Genomic DNA, 15,109 nt, shown 5'->3' with positions numbered 1-15,109 from the left:
GTCCCCATGGGCCGGACAAGTCTTCTTTAAACTATTCAAGAAGAAACATCCCAATAAATCAAGAACAAAAAACCCACCATGAAATCCAAAATAAATGTGAAATAAATAAATGCAACACTCCCAGACATACCCCAGCGAAGGTAAGGAAAAACCTAGCAATAGGAAAAAAGCACCACAGGCGATGTGGAGGAGAGAAACCTTAGAAGGGCCGTTCAAGGGGGCATCCCCCTTCTTGGATGTCGGTGATAATAGTGTTGCTATGGATGGGTGGAGAATAAAACAGGCGAATAGTTGGTGCTGTCAATCGATTAAAATATTTAACTCGATTAATCGCATGATTGTCCATAGTTAACTCGCGATTAATTGCAAATTAATCTGGTTTTTTTCGACCTTAAACAGATCTTTTTCAAGTTCCAAGTTTTAATACTCTTATCAACATGCAAGTCAACAAATGCTTGCTTTATGCAGCCATTTAACACAAAAGGATGACCCTCATGCATTGCAAATTTGCATCAAATTAAAAACAGAGTGATGCACAAAATAACTTAAGAAAATAATAATTGTGTCCGCCTACGCAACACGCATAATAAAAAAATTGGATCGATACAGAGAAGATTAGCATGGCTGTCCGCACAGGAATTACATGCATAATCGTGAAGCGATCCATATTTAAAAAAAAAAAATAATAATAATAATAATAATAATAATAATAATTTAAATCAATGAATAAAGTGTGCATGAAATAATAGGGGAAAGAAAACGTTAGGAACGTGTTACATTCACCCACACAAGGGCTGATTAATCACACACACACACCCCCCTCTCTCTCACACACACACTCTCCCAGCTCTCTTTATCTCTTGCCCCTTCCTCATCTCTCTCACCCCCCTCTCTCTCTATATCTCACACACACACACACACACACACACACACACACACACACACACACACACACACACACACACACACACACACACACACACACACACACACACACACACACACACACACACACACACACACACACACACACACACACACACACACACACACACACACACACACACACACACACACACACACACACACACACACACATTAAAAGAAATGCACACCCGAGCCACTAGAGGTCGGCAAAGAATCATCCACATGTGGGCCCTTGGATGTTAAGAGGTTAATGTTTTTAAATATATTTTTTTGTAGCCAAGAGTAAAGACCATAACCCTATCAAAAACAGTAGTCAAAGTGTATATTTTCATTTTTACCGATGTTTTATTCGATTTATCGGAAATACGAATTTATCTGAAAATGCTAATTATCGTAAAAAAGGCAAGGAAATGACTAAATCCAGATTCAACCCTGTCATTGGAAAGAGGAGCATTTTCCCTATCCATAGATGTATGATTTGGCCATAATAAGGTCAAGGTCAAGTTCAAGGTCAAATATGAATTTATAATTAAAATCGATTATCATTAATTACTGTATCTACAAATCCTTCTGTTTAATCATCTTCCCGCGGTTCATTTGCTTAGCTTTTTTGTACACATGATCTCAATAAGGTGGTGAATGAACTCAGTGCCCCGCATATTTAACATGATCAAAGATCCAAAAATCATAAATCATAATCTATATTCTCTTTTTCTTCATTACAATTTACTCAGCCTAGTAACAGACACAATATTTCTGACACTAGAAATACAGACCCCCAGGTCCCTAGATGTTCCTAGATACCAAGAACATGCTAATTGACCTTGCAGAAGTGGAGCAATCTTCCATTTACTTAGGCATGTACCTTTAGGCGAAATACGGCTTACAGCTTAACTTTATATTGTTCTATAGAGACATAATTCCCCATGGTATTGTTTTGATGTGTTGATGGGGCACTGTCACTTTAAGGAGGTTGGTTTTGGGTTGGGCTGTCACTTGTACTACTGCGAAATAAATGACACACGGCTTTGTGTTGTCAACTGATAGAAATTGTGCGTTTCTCTATTCCGATGATTTCTACAATATAATATATATATAAATAACTGTCTTTTACTAGTACCTATGTTACTATCCGTATACTACTACCTACTATGCTAATATGTCTATTATACTATGCACTCAGGGTGTAACACTCAAGTTCAACACTATTTGACGAACAATGCCACTGACCATAAGCTGCCAGAGATGCACATCTCCTGCTGACCAGAAAACCACACACGTTTCTGATAGTGGGGTGCCTGGACACTCAGTCATTTAAAATGAATGACACTCAGTCATTCACTTCTAATTTGAAGATAAGGATCTATAGAACAATTTTGGCTTGAGTGTCAAGGAACCAGTTGAATTTAATAAAAATGTATCCAAAATGGCCACAATCGAAATCATGAATTCTTTAAAAACATCCTAATGTTCACACAATTGCTGTGTAATATAATTTTGTATTGCTATTTTAAGTTAATACTGTGTGAGGAATCAACTGGAGTTCAAATATTGATGTTTTGAATATTCTGGTATGGCAAAAATAAAAGAATTCGAATTACGCTTCATACTGTAACTTTTATTCTATTGAACCTAGAATGATGTTGGTGCCTGTACCTAGGTTTTCATGAATGAGTAATTGAATAAAAATAAAATAAACATGATTGGAGCATATCTTATATGATATTTCACACAATGAGACAATAAATATGTGGAGAACTAGAGTTACAGTAGATATGAGAACTGTAAACAACAGTTGATTGTGAAGAACAAACGATGCTTGTGAAGAACGTCCTCATCACAAGAAAGGATCTGCATCTCAGCACCAATGTCAACGCCATGCCAAAGACCTGATGGAGGTGTTGCTGAGCAATGGGAATCCCTTTGAGGAGGGCAGTAAAGACCTGGTTACATTAGACAATAAGGTGTGTGAGTCTGCGGCTGCTGCCGTATCTGTCCATCAACTCGAGTCTACGGGACAAGAGCAGTACAACAATTTCAGGAAGAGTGCTTGAATCAAATGACAGACTTCTGACAGCACCGATCAAGCGAAATAACTTACTGTTGTTCCATGAGAAGAAAACACAGAAGAAGACAGCAAATAAGCTGAGTGCAGCACTTCAAACATCATGCAGAGCTCTATGGGAAGGCTTTTATTGTGCTAGACACAATACACGTCAAGTAGAGATATTTCCGTTGACGAGGAGTTAGTTGCGCCAGGTGTAACAAGACATTTTCTCATTCCTGTCAAATAAGTTGTTAACAGATGGACAGTTCCCAGATGACAAGGATGTCTACATCGCGTCTATACTTTCCGTAGCCGCATTTCTGCAGGACGCTCTCTGATTGGCCACTGACTGATGCTCTCTGATTGGCCACTGACATGTTTGCCCAATCGCGTGACGAGCTGTGTCTTTGCCCATTTCCGCGTCGAACAGCCTGCAAACTACCTGGCGTTCTATCGCCATGCTCTAAGACAAACTCTAACCTTAACCAACTTCGAAAGAGTGCCTAAGGTTAACCGTCAAAAGAACTTGCCGTCATGCTCTAAGACAAACTCTAACCTTAACCTACTTCGAAAGAGTGCCTAAGCCTAACCAGTGTAGAAACTGGTGTCGGCCAATCAGAGAGCGTCCTGCAGAAATGCGGCTATGGAAAGTATAGATGTGTCTACATCACTGCAGGTGATCAAGTCCACCATGTTGGAAACAGTCCACCAATGGATCAATGCAACCATGAGGAAGCTGACACTCGTGTCCTATAATACATCTCCTCCACGCCCTCCAAACATCATCACTTGGGAGGGTGCATACTGGAGATACAGATGTTTGTCGTAATCCTTCTGACTAATGTCCATCACATCAAGCCACTCACAGATACACACCCACTCAGGCACGTGCACAGGACTTTAGAGGGGCAGGTGCTCAAAGGCTGAAAAGGGCACTATACCTGTGTGTGTTTTAACCAAGCGCGCATAGCGTACAAGCCCGATTTTTAAGGGCCCTTTTCGGGCGGGGGGCCCCCTTTTTATGCTTTTTGGGGGGTTTTGGTGATAAAATATTGAATATTGAACTATAATAATTAGGGATGTCCCGATCACATTTTTTTGCTCCCGATCCGATCCCGATCATGTGATTTTGAGTATATACCGATACCGATCTTTCCCGATCCGATATATAAAAAAAAAAAATAATAATAATAATTGTATCCCAATTTCTCACATTACATTCATCCAGGTGAAAAGTTAACTTCATTCAAGCGCGGCATTGCAATCCTTGACATAAATCATTTGATGTATAATTAAATCAAAGGAAATGCGTTTGTTTTGGCAAAATTCTTCTGCTCTGTGTGACAATAAATAAATTAATGATGATATGCAATTTAAAACCAAAACTAAGGCATCAGTATGAGTTTAAGACGTGAACATGGTCATGTTTGTTGAAAAATAAATAAATAAAAAATCCAGATTTATTTATGATTTTCTTTGCCGATCCCGATCTTCGGAAAATCGCCTGAGCAGCCCCGATCCCTATCACGTGATCGGATCGGGACATCCCTAATAATAATCAGTGCAGGAGCTCACTTATCCTTGAAAGACACTTTTATCACTGACTTAAAAGGCCCATACATCTCCATAAATGTTCAGGGGGGAGGGAATAAGTGCTTACCCTACAGACCCCAAGAAGTGCTGTATATTTTGTATTGTTTATTATAAATGCATTTTTTATTCCAATCCCGATTTGTATTTGAGATTCCCAAATCCCATCGGACTTGACTTCTTCGTGTCCCTCAGTGAGTATAATACCAGCAATCGAATATGGGGCATCTCTCTCTCTTTACCTAATATTTTGATTCTATCCTGACAGTTTTCAGTTGGAAGGGCAGTCTATATGCGTAACAATTTTTTTTTTTTTTTATTATTATAATTTTTTTTAGTGGCACTTTTTTTTATGAGGCTCAAAAAGGCAGGTGCTCAAGCACCCCTTGGGCTCTATGTGGGGTGGGTAGTTCATTCCACCATTGTGGGGCAAGGACTGAGAATAGTCGACTTCTCTTTGATGACCCTCCCGGAGCTTGGATAGGAGTAGATCTGAGGCGGCCAGAAGATGCAGAGCGTAGGGGTCTTGAGGGTGTGTAGTTAGAGACCATTGACCGGAGGTAGGCGGGAGCGGTTCCCTTTGCCGCACGGTATGCTAGGTCGAGGGCCTTGAAGCGGATTCGTGCAGCAATGGGGAGCCAGTGCAGGTCCCTAAGAAGTGGGGTGACATGGGCCGACTTCGGTAGGTTTGAGATCAGGCGGGCAGCTGCGTTCTGAATGAGTTGAAGAGGCTAAGTGGCAGTGGCCGGGAGGCCAGCGAGCAGTGCGTTGCAGTAGTCGAGGCGGGATATGACTGTTGATTGGATGAGGAGTTGGGTGGCTTCTTTTGTCAGGAAGGGGCGGATCCTTCTGACGTTGCTCAGGAGGAATCTGCAGGTTCTGGTTGTCGCTGCGATGTGAGCAGAGAAGTTCAACTGGTCGTCGAGGACAACACCAAGGTTCTTGGCCGTCGGGGACGCGGTCACAGCTGCATTCTCGACTGTGATGGAAAGGTCGGTCAGGGGGGAGGATTTGGCCGGCAGGTGGAGCAATTCTGTTTGAGGTGGTTGGTCGTCATCCAGGCGGAGATGTCGGACAGACAGGCCGAGATCCGCTCAGAAACGTGGATATCTGAGGGAGGGAAGAAGAGGAAGAGTTGAGTATCGTCGGCATAACAATGATAGGAGAAGCCATGAGACGTGATAATGTTACCCAGTGATTTAGTGTAGAGGGAGAAGAGAAGGGGTCCTAGAACTGAGCCCTGGGGGACACCCGTCCGCAGGGGGCGGGTGGCCGACAGGGTCCCTCTCCATGACACTTGGTAGGAGCGGTCATTGAGGTATGTCAGCCATGTCAGCGCAGAGCCAGCTACTCCCATTCCTGCGAGGGCCGCAAGGAGGATCTGATGGTTGACTGTGTCGAAGGCTGCAGATAGATCTAGGAGAATCAGGACAGAGGAGAGGCCTTTCGCTTTTGCTAAGTGAAGTGCCTCTGTGACCGCAATGAGGGCCGTTTCTGTGGAGAAGCCAGACTGATTAGGGTCTAGGAGGTCATTCTGTAAGAGATAAGCAGTAAGTTGGTTGGATACAGCACGTTCAAGTGTTTTAGAAAGGAAGGAGAGAAGAGAGACAGGACGATAGTTGCCTATGACGGTGGGGTTCAGGGTTGGTTTTTTTATGAGCAGCGTGACTCTGACTTGTTTTAGGGAGGTGGGGACCACCCCCGAGTTGAGTGAGGAGTTGATGGTTGCAGTTAGGAATGGGAGGATGTCTGGTGCTATGGTCAAGTCAAGTCAAGTCAAGTCAAGAGTTTTAATTGTCACGGCATACAGGTATACAATGAAATGCGGGTGGTCTTGCCCGCAACGATGTGCAATACAGTGGTACACATATAATAGAATAAAAAAAATGAAAAAACAACATTGTGCAGTAAACAGGTAACAGGTAACATGGAGTGACATCTCGGTATCTGTACATAGTTATTTACAGAGCATCTGGGACATGCTAGTTAGCTTTGGTAGTGCAATACACTGTTCCTGTTATTCTAATTTAAAGTGTCCTTTCCTTTGGCCATAAGTGTGCGTGTGTGCGACATGAGTGTGTGCCCGCTCATGTTAAAGTGTTAAGTGGCTGCTCGTGTGTGAGCGTGCACAGCGTGTGTGTCGTGTGTGTGTTCATGTGTGCTTGTGTGTGGATAGTTCAATGTTCTGAGCACTCAATGTTCATTGTTCATGGCTCTGATGGCCTGGGGGAAGAAGCTGAGCCTAAGCCGCTCTGTCCTAGTAGCTGGGGTTCGCAGGCGTCTGCCTGACCTCAGCAGCTGAAACAGGCTGTTATTGGGGTGGTGAGAGTCTTTCATTATCCTGTAGGCTCTGGATTTGCACCTCTTGTTGTATAGAACCTGCAGGGGGGGTAGTGCAATACCCTTGGTACGCTCGGCTGAGCGCACCACTCTCTGTAGGGCCTTCTTGTCCTGTGCCGTGCTGTTTCCATACCAGGCAGTGATGTTTCCGGTCAAGATGCTCTCTACAGCTCCTGAGTAGAAGGACTGGAGTATCTTCCCCGATACTCTGAACTTCCTTAACTGTCTCAGGTGGTAGAGGCGCTGTTTCGCCTTCTTTACTACTGTGTCTATGTGTGTTGACCATGTCAGGTCCTCTGAGATGTGGACCCCCAGGTACTTAAAGCTGCTCACCCTGTCCACGGTAGCCCCGTTAATCATCAGTGGTGTGTGCGTCTCCTGCTGTCCTCTCCTATAATCCACGATCAGCTCCTTGGTTTTACCAATGTTCAGGAGCAGGCTGTTGTCCTGGCACCAGCGTTACAGTACCTCAACCTCCTCCCGGTAGGCCTTCTCGTCGTTGTCCGAGATCAGCCCCACCACCACCGTGTCGTCTGCGAACTTCACTATGGAGTTGGAGCTGAACTTGGCTACACAATCGTGTGTGTAGAGTGAGTACAGCAGGGGGCTCAGAACACAGCCCTGGGGGGACCCGATGCTCAGGGTGATGGTGTTGGAGGTCTGACCCCCACCCTGACCGCCTGGGGTCTTTCGCTCAGAAAGTCCAGTACCCAGGCGCTCAGGGCGGAGCTCAGACCTACAGTAGCTCGATCAGCTTGTCCACCAGTCTGGTGGGGACTATGGTGTTGAACGCTGAGCTGTAGTCAATGAACAACAGTCTCACATAGCCCCCCTTCTGACGGTCAAGGTGCGAGAGGGTGCTGTGCAGTACCTGGGAGACCGCGTCGTCGGTGGACCTGTTTGTCCTGTATGCAAATTGCATAGGGTCCATATCACTGGGGAGGGAGGCACAAATGTGGTCCTTGACCAGCCTCTCGAAACATTTCATGACCACAGAGGTGAGTGCCACCGGTCTGTAGTCATTTGGACATGTTGGGGAGGGTTTCTTCGGTACAGGGATGATGGTAGACATCTTGAAGCAGGCAGGGACCACTGACTCCGCCAGGGATTGATTAAATATGGCGGTGAACACTGGGGCCAGCTGGTTGGCACAGGACTTGAGTATGCGTCCTGTTATGTCATCTGGGCCAGCAGCCTTCCTGGTGTTCACCTGCATAAATGCTCTTCTCACACTGTGTTCCGACAACGAGAGAGCGTCCCCGCCCCCCCGCGGTTGCCCCCCCCCCTCCACAACAGCCGGCGCGCCAGTGACGTCACTAGCCGGAGAGCCAGCAGCGCCACTGTCTACACCAAACCGAGCGTAGAAGATGTTGAGCTTGTCCGTGAGGGAGGCGTCGTCGCTCCCCATTGAGGGGGCGCTGACTTTATAGTCAGTTATTGTCTTCAGTCCCTGCCATAATCCTCTTGTGTCATTTTGTGCCATTTGTGTCTCCAGTTTGTCAGCATATGTCCTCTTAGCAAGTTTAACAGCCTTGCGTAGAGTATAGACTGAAGCCTTATACTCCTCCATGTTTCCTGACTCTCTACCCAGGTTGTAGGCAGTGGTACGAGAGTTCAGAGCTGCTCTAATAGTGCTGTCCACCCACGGTTTCTGGTTTGGGAAAACCTGCACCGTTTTTCTGGGGACAATACCATCGGCTATTGTTGTAATGTAGCTCACCACTGTGTCTGCGAGCTCGCTGACGTCACTGGCGCTTCCTTTGAACATATCCCAATCCGTATCTGTAAACACGTCCTGGAGCGTGGCCTCTGATTCGTCGGTCCACTTCTTTGTCTCACGTGACACGACGGCGTCACGTGATCTCTGTTGATATGCCGGAAATAGCAAGATGGAGTCGTGGTCGCTCGAGCTTGTGGACCCCGTTAATGGCGGAGCGGCTACTGCCTTGTAGCCGGCTCTGAACGGGGAATAACAGTGGTCGAGTGTGTTTTTCCCTCTGGTGGAGCAAGCGATGTGCTGAAAAAAGTACGGCATCACTTTCTTCAGGTTTGCCTGGTTGAAATCGCCGGCCACTACCATCGCTGCGTCTGGATGTTTGATCTGGTGTCTGTTGAGGTAATCGTGTAGTTCTCCCAGCGCTTTGCCCGTATTCGCGTGTGGGGGAATATATACGGCGGTCATGATGACCGCGGTGAACTCCCTCGGGAGGTGAAACGGACGACACAGGATAGAAAGATGTTCCATGTCCGGGGAACGCGAGTTCGAGAGAACATTCACCCCCTCGGGATTAACCCAGGAATTGTTCGTGAGGAGGCAGACCCCGCCGCCGATGCTCTTTCCTGAGGCAGCGGTACGATCTGCACGTAATACTGTGAAGGCATCCGAGGGAGAGATGCTTTTGTCCGGAGTCGCCGACGTGAGCCATGTCTCCGTGAGACACATGATGTTGATGTCTCTCATCTCCCGTTGGAACCGGACCCTCGCCCTTAGGTCATCCATCCTACCCTCCAACGAACGGGCATTCGCCAGAAAGATGGATGGAATTGCTGGGCGGTAAGCAGCTCTTTTTAGTCTCAGTCTAATACCTCCACATCTCCCTCTGTGTCTCCTCCTGCCGTAGCCTTTGTTCTTTTCCTTGCCGCCATTCTCCCGTCTGATTTCTGCTGGCCATTCTAGGTCAAAAGTGTCTCCAAACTCCTCTTTGAGCCCGGGGTTCAGGTCCATAAGTGTCTGACGGTCGTATGACGTACCCGCCAGTGTTGCTTTAAATAAAAAAGTAGAAAAAACAAACATAATAGCTAAAAGTGTGTACATCGTTGCGGAGCTAAAACCAGAGGCGTCTGACCGGGGTCGCGTCCTCCTAAGTTCAGGTCTGGAGGAGTGGGGAGGGTAGCTGGTCCAGCTGGCATGTAGTCAGACGGTTCGACGTTACCAGTGTCAGGGTCTCGGCTTCTGTAATGGGAGAGAAAGATGACAGAGTGAAGGATGAGGTTCTCGATTCAGCATTTGGAATGGGTGGGGGTTGGGAGAAGGAGCTGTGGATGTTCTCCACTTTTTCCTCAAAGAAGATTGCAAAGTCTTCGGCAGAGAAAGATGAAGGAGGAGGGGGTGGGGGGGGGTGAGGAGGGAGGACATGGTAGCATGCAGTTTGCGAAGATTCTTGGCAGAGGCCTCGATCCTATGGTGAAAGAAAGAAGCTTTGGCATTAGTAATGGTTTTGGAGAATGTTAACAAGAGGTTGTGATATGTGTCGATGTCAGCAGTGAGGCGTGACTTTCTATACTTCCTCTCAGCCTCTCTCAGGACCTGTCTTTGTTCTCTCACTGGATCTGTCAGCCATGGACTGGGTGGGGAACGGCGGGCAGGTTTCTCAATGAGGGGACAGAGCTTGTCGAAGGAGGTTGCAAGGGCTGAGAGGAGGGTGGAGGTTGCCATCTCTGTGGAGAGAGCAGAGAAGGTTTCACTCAAAGGTAGAGTGGATAGTATGTCAGAGGAGAGGGTGGATGGGGATAGGGAGGGCAGGTTGCGTCTGAGTGAGACGGTTTGAGTTGGGGTGAAGACCTTTCGGTTAAGCATGAGAGTTAGTGAGAAGGATATGAAGGAATGGTCAGATACATGTAGGGGAGTTACCGTGGTGTTAATAATGCTGGAGTTATGGGAAAATATGAGATCCAAGGAGTTGCCTGCTTTGTGGGTGGGAGGCATGGCAGTGGGAGCCAGGTCAAACGATTGTAGGAGGGAGACCACTATGACTGACTGAGATGAGTCAGGCAGGTTGAAGTCGCCCAATAGAAGGAGAGGGGTACCATCTTCCGGTAAGGAGCTTAGAAGCATGTCCAGCTCATCTGTGAAGTAATCGAGCTGACCTGGAGGGCGATAGAGTGTAACAATGATGAGATTGAAAGGATTAGAGACAGATACTGCATGATATTCGAGAGAGGAGAGTGACAGTTCTGGGAGTGGTGTTAAGTTTGTAGCCCATGAAGGAGATATCATGAGGCCAGTGCCTCCACCCCGTCTGGAAGGTCGAGGTGTGTGAGTGAAGTTATAGTTTGTAGATAATGCTGCAGGTGTTGATGAGTTATTGGGGGTTATCCAGGTCTCAGTTAGAGCCAGGAGCTGCAGATTTAGACTATGGGCGTAGGCAATAATGAAGTCAGCTTTCTTGACTGCTGATTGACAATGCCATAAGCTTCCCCGTACTGTGACATGTGTATTAGTGGCTGTAGGAGGGTAGGAGAGATTAGCCGGGTTGCTGGCAAACTGCTGTGGGTGGGTTGAATCTGTTCTGGAGGAGCAGATTGTGGATATAGGTATGAGACACATTGTGGTGTCAAGAGTGGCAGCGAGGAAGGGAGTTAGTAGAGAAATAGCAGAGTGGGAGGGAAAGGGAGATTCTTTCAGAGTGAAAGATAGGACTAGGGTGTACTTAGCACTTAGTGGATCGGTGGATCCCTTCGGAGAACTCCAGGAAAACTCCTCTTTGTCTCTCTTCGTTTCTCGATGCTTCGCTGACGCTAAGCCAGCAAGCCATTAAATCTCTATCACTAATTAGTGCTGTTACAGCAATACAGGTTACAGCAATACAGGATACAGCAATACAGCATACAGCAAGTTACAGCAATACAGGATACAGCAATACAGGTTACAACAATACAGGATACAGCAATACAGGTTACAGCAATACAGGATACAGCAACACAGGTTACAGCAACACAGGTTACAGGTTACAGCAATACAGGATACAGCAACACAGGTTACAGCAACACAGGTTACAGGTTACAGCAATACAGGTTACAGGTTACAGCAACACAGGTTACAGGCTACAGCAATACAGGATACAGCAACACAGGTTACAGCAACACAGGTTACAGGTTACAGCAACACAGGTTACAGGTTACAGCAATACAGGATACAGCAACACGGGTTACAGGTTACAGCAATACAGGATACAGCAACACAGGTTACAGCAACACAGGTTACAGGTTACAGCAATACAGGAGACAGCAATACAGGATACAGCAATACAGGATATGGTATACAGGATATAGCAATACAGGATATAGCAATACAGGATATGGCAATACAGGATATAGCAATACAGGATATAGCAATACAGGATACAGAAATACAGGATATGGTATACAGGATATAGCAATACAGGATATAACAATACAGGATACAGCAATACAGGATATAACAATACAGGATACAGCAATACGGGATACAGCAATACAGGATATAGCAATACAGGATACAGCAATACAGGATACAGCAATACAGGATACAGCAATACAGGATACAGGTTACAGCAATACAGGTTACAGCAATACAGGTTACAGCAATACAGGTTACAGCAATACAGGATACAGGTTACAGCAATACAGGATACATGATACAGCAATACAGGATACAGCAATACAGGATATGGTATACAGGATATAGCAATACAGGATATAGCAATACAGGATATGGCAATACAGGATACAGAAATACAGGATACAGCAATACAGGATATAGCAATACAGGATATAGCAATACAGGATATGGCAATACAGGATACAGAAATACAGGATATAGCAATACAGGATATAGCAATACAGGATACAGCAATACAGGATATAGCAATACAGGATATGGTATACAGGATACAGCAATACAGGATACAGCAATACAGGATATAGCAATACAGGATACAGCAATACAGGATACAGCAATACAGGATATAGCAATACAGGATACAGCAATACAGGATATAGCAATACAGGATACAGCAACACAGGATACAGCAACACAGGATACAGCAATACAGGATACAGCAATACAGGATACAGCAATACAGGATACAGCAATACATGATATAGCAATACAGGATATGGTATACAGGATACAGCAATACAGGATATAGCAATACAGGATACAGCAATACAGGATATAGCAATACAGGATACAGCAATACAGGATACAGCAATACAGGATACAGCAATACAGGATACAGCAATACATGATATAGCAATACAGGATATGGTATACATGATATAGCAATACAGGATATGGTATACAGGATACAGCAATACAGGATATAGCAATACAGGATACAGCAATACAGGATATAGCAATACAGGATATAGCAATACAGGATACAGCAATACAGGATATAGCAATACAGGATATGGTATACAGGATACAGCAATACAGGATACAGCAACACAGGATACAGCAATACAGGATATAGCAATACAGGATACAGCAATACAGGATATGGTATACAGGATACAGCAATACAGGATACAGCAACACAGGATACAGCAATACAGGATACAGCAATACAGGATATAGCAATACAGGATATAGCAATACAGGATACAGCAACACAGGATACAGCAACACAGGATACAGCAATACAGGATACAGCAACACAGGATACAGCAACACAGGATACAGCAATACAGGATATGGCAATACAGGATACAGCAATACAGGATATAGCAACACAGGATACAGCAACACAGGATACAGCAATACAGGATATAGCAATACAGGATACAGCAATACAGGATACAGCAATACAGGATATAGCAACACAGGATACAGCAATACAGGATACAGCAATACAGGATATAGCAACACAGGATACAGCAATACAGGATATAGCAATACAGGATACAGCAATACAGGATATAGCAATACAGGATACAGCAATACAGGATATAGCAATACAGGATATAGCAATACAGGATATGGCAATACAGGATACAGCAATACAGGATACAGCAATACAGGATATGGCAATACAGGATACAGCAATACAGGATACAGCAATACAGGATACAGCAATACAGGATACAGCAATACAGGATACAGCAATACAGGATATAGCAATACAGGATACAGCAATACAGGATACAGCAATACAGGATACAGAAATACAGGATACAGCAACACAGGATACAGCAATACAGGATACAGCAACACAGGATACAGCAACACAGGATACAGCAACACATGGTACACTCTTGACACATTGTGGGGTCAAGAGTGGCAGGGAGGAAGGGAGGTAGTAGATAAATAGCAGAGTGGGAGGGAAAGGGAGATTCTTTCAGAGTGGAGTGAAAGATAGGACTAGGGTGTACTTAGCACTTGGTGGATCGGTGGATCCCTCGGCGAAGCACTCCAGGAAAACTCCTCTTTGTCCCACTTCGTTTATCGACGCTTCGCTGACGCTAAGCCAGCAAGCCATTAAATCTCTATCACTAATTAGTGCTGTTACAGCAATACAGGTTACAGCAATACAGGATACAGCAATACAGCATACAGCAAGTTACAGCAATACAGAATACAGCAATATAGGTTACAGCAATACAGGATGCATGCAATACATGATACAGTATACAGGATACAGCAATACAGGATACAGCAATACATGATACAGCAATACATGATACAGCAACACAGGATACAGCAATACATGATACAGCAATTATACAGCAATACAGGATACAGCAATACAGGTTATGGTATACAGGATATAGCAATACAGGATACAGCAATACAGGATATGGTATACAGGATACAGCAATACAGGATACAGCAATACAGGATATGGTATACAGGATATAGCTATTCCAAATTGATGTTTGATGGAATTGAACATGCAAAACCATTTTTGAGTGAGAAATTCAACAATGACATATTGTAGGCTAACTGGCATGTAGCTAAATGTTACTACATTATTGTTGCCTACAGTATGTACACATTCTTTAAAAAATTATTATAAAAAAAGATATTATACAGTGGGTGTGATATAATTATATAATTAATATATCAAAATATATAATACTATGGAAATGTCTGGACATTTATAGATGCTACTACCTGTAAATGCATTGGTTGGTGATATTTGACCTCCCGTATTGGGCACCTGGGGGCTACTGTATGCCAATTAGTTATTTATCATAACTAATCCTATGGATTAGGGAAGTTTAAAAGAAAAATGGCAATGCATTATTTCGTCAGTCTCATTAGTTGTCTTTCTGAAATACTCATTATTATGTTACATTCATTCATTAGGTCATCCATCCATCCATTCATTTGTTCATTCATTAATCAATTCATTCATTAATTAATTAGCAGCAAAAAGCTCATCGTTACCTTCGTGCTATTAAGCTCATCAGACATGGCTTTGACACATTGACTGTTTACTA

Source organism: Notolepis coatsorum, assembly GCF_963971535.1.
Source record: "Notolepis coatsorum genome assembly, contig: SUPER_8_unloc_1, whole genome shotgun sequence".
NCBI classification, from domain to species: domain Eukaryota; kingdom Metazoa; phylum Chordata; class Actinopteri; order Aulopiformes; family Paralepididae; genus Notolepis; species Notolepis coatsorum.
Note: the sequence above shows the minus strand (reverse complement) of the source record.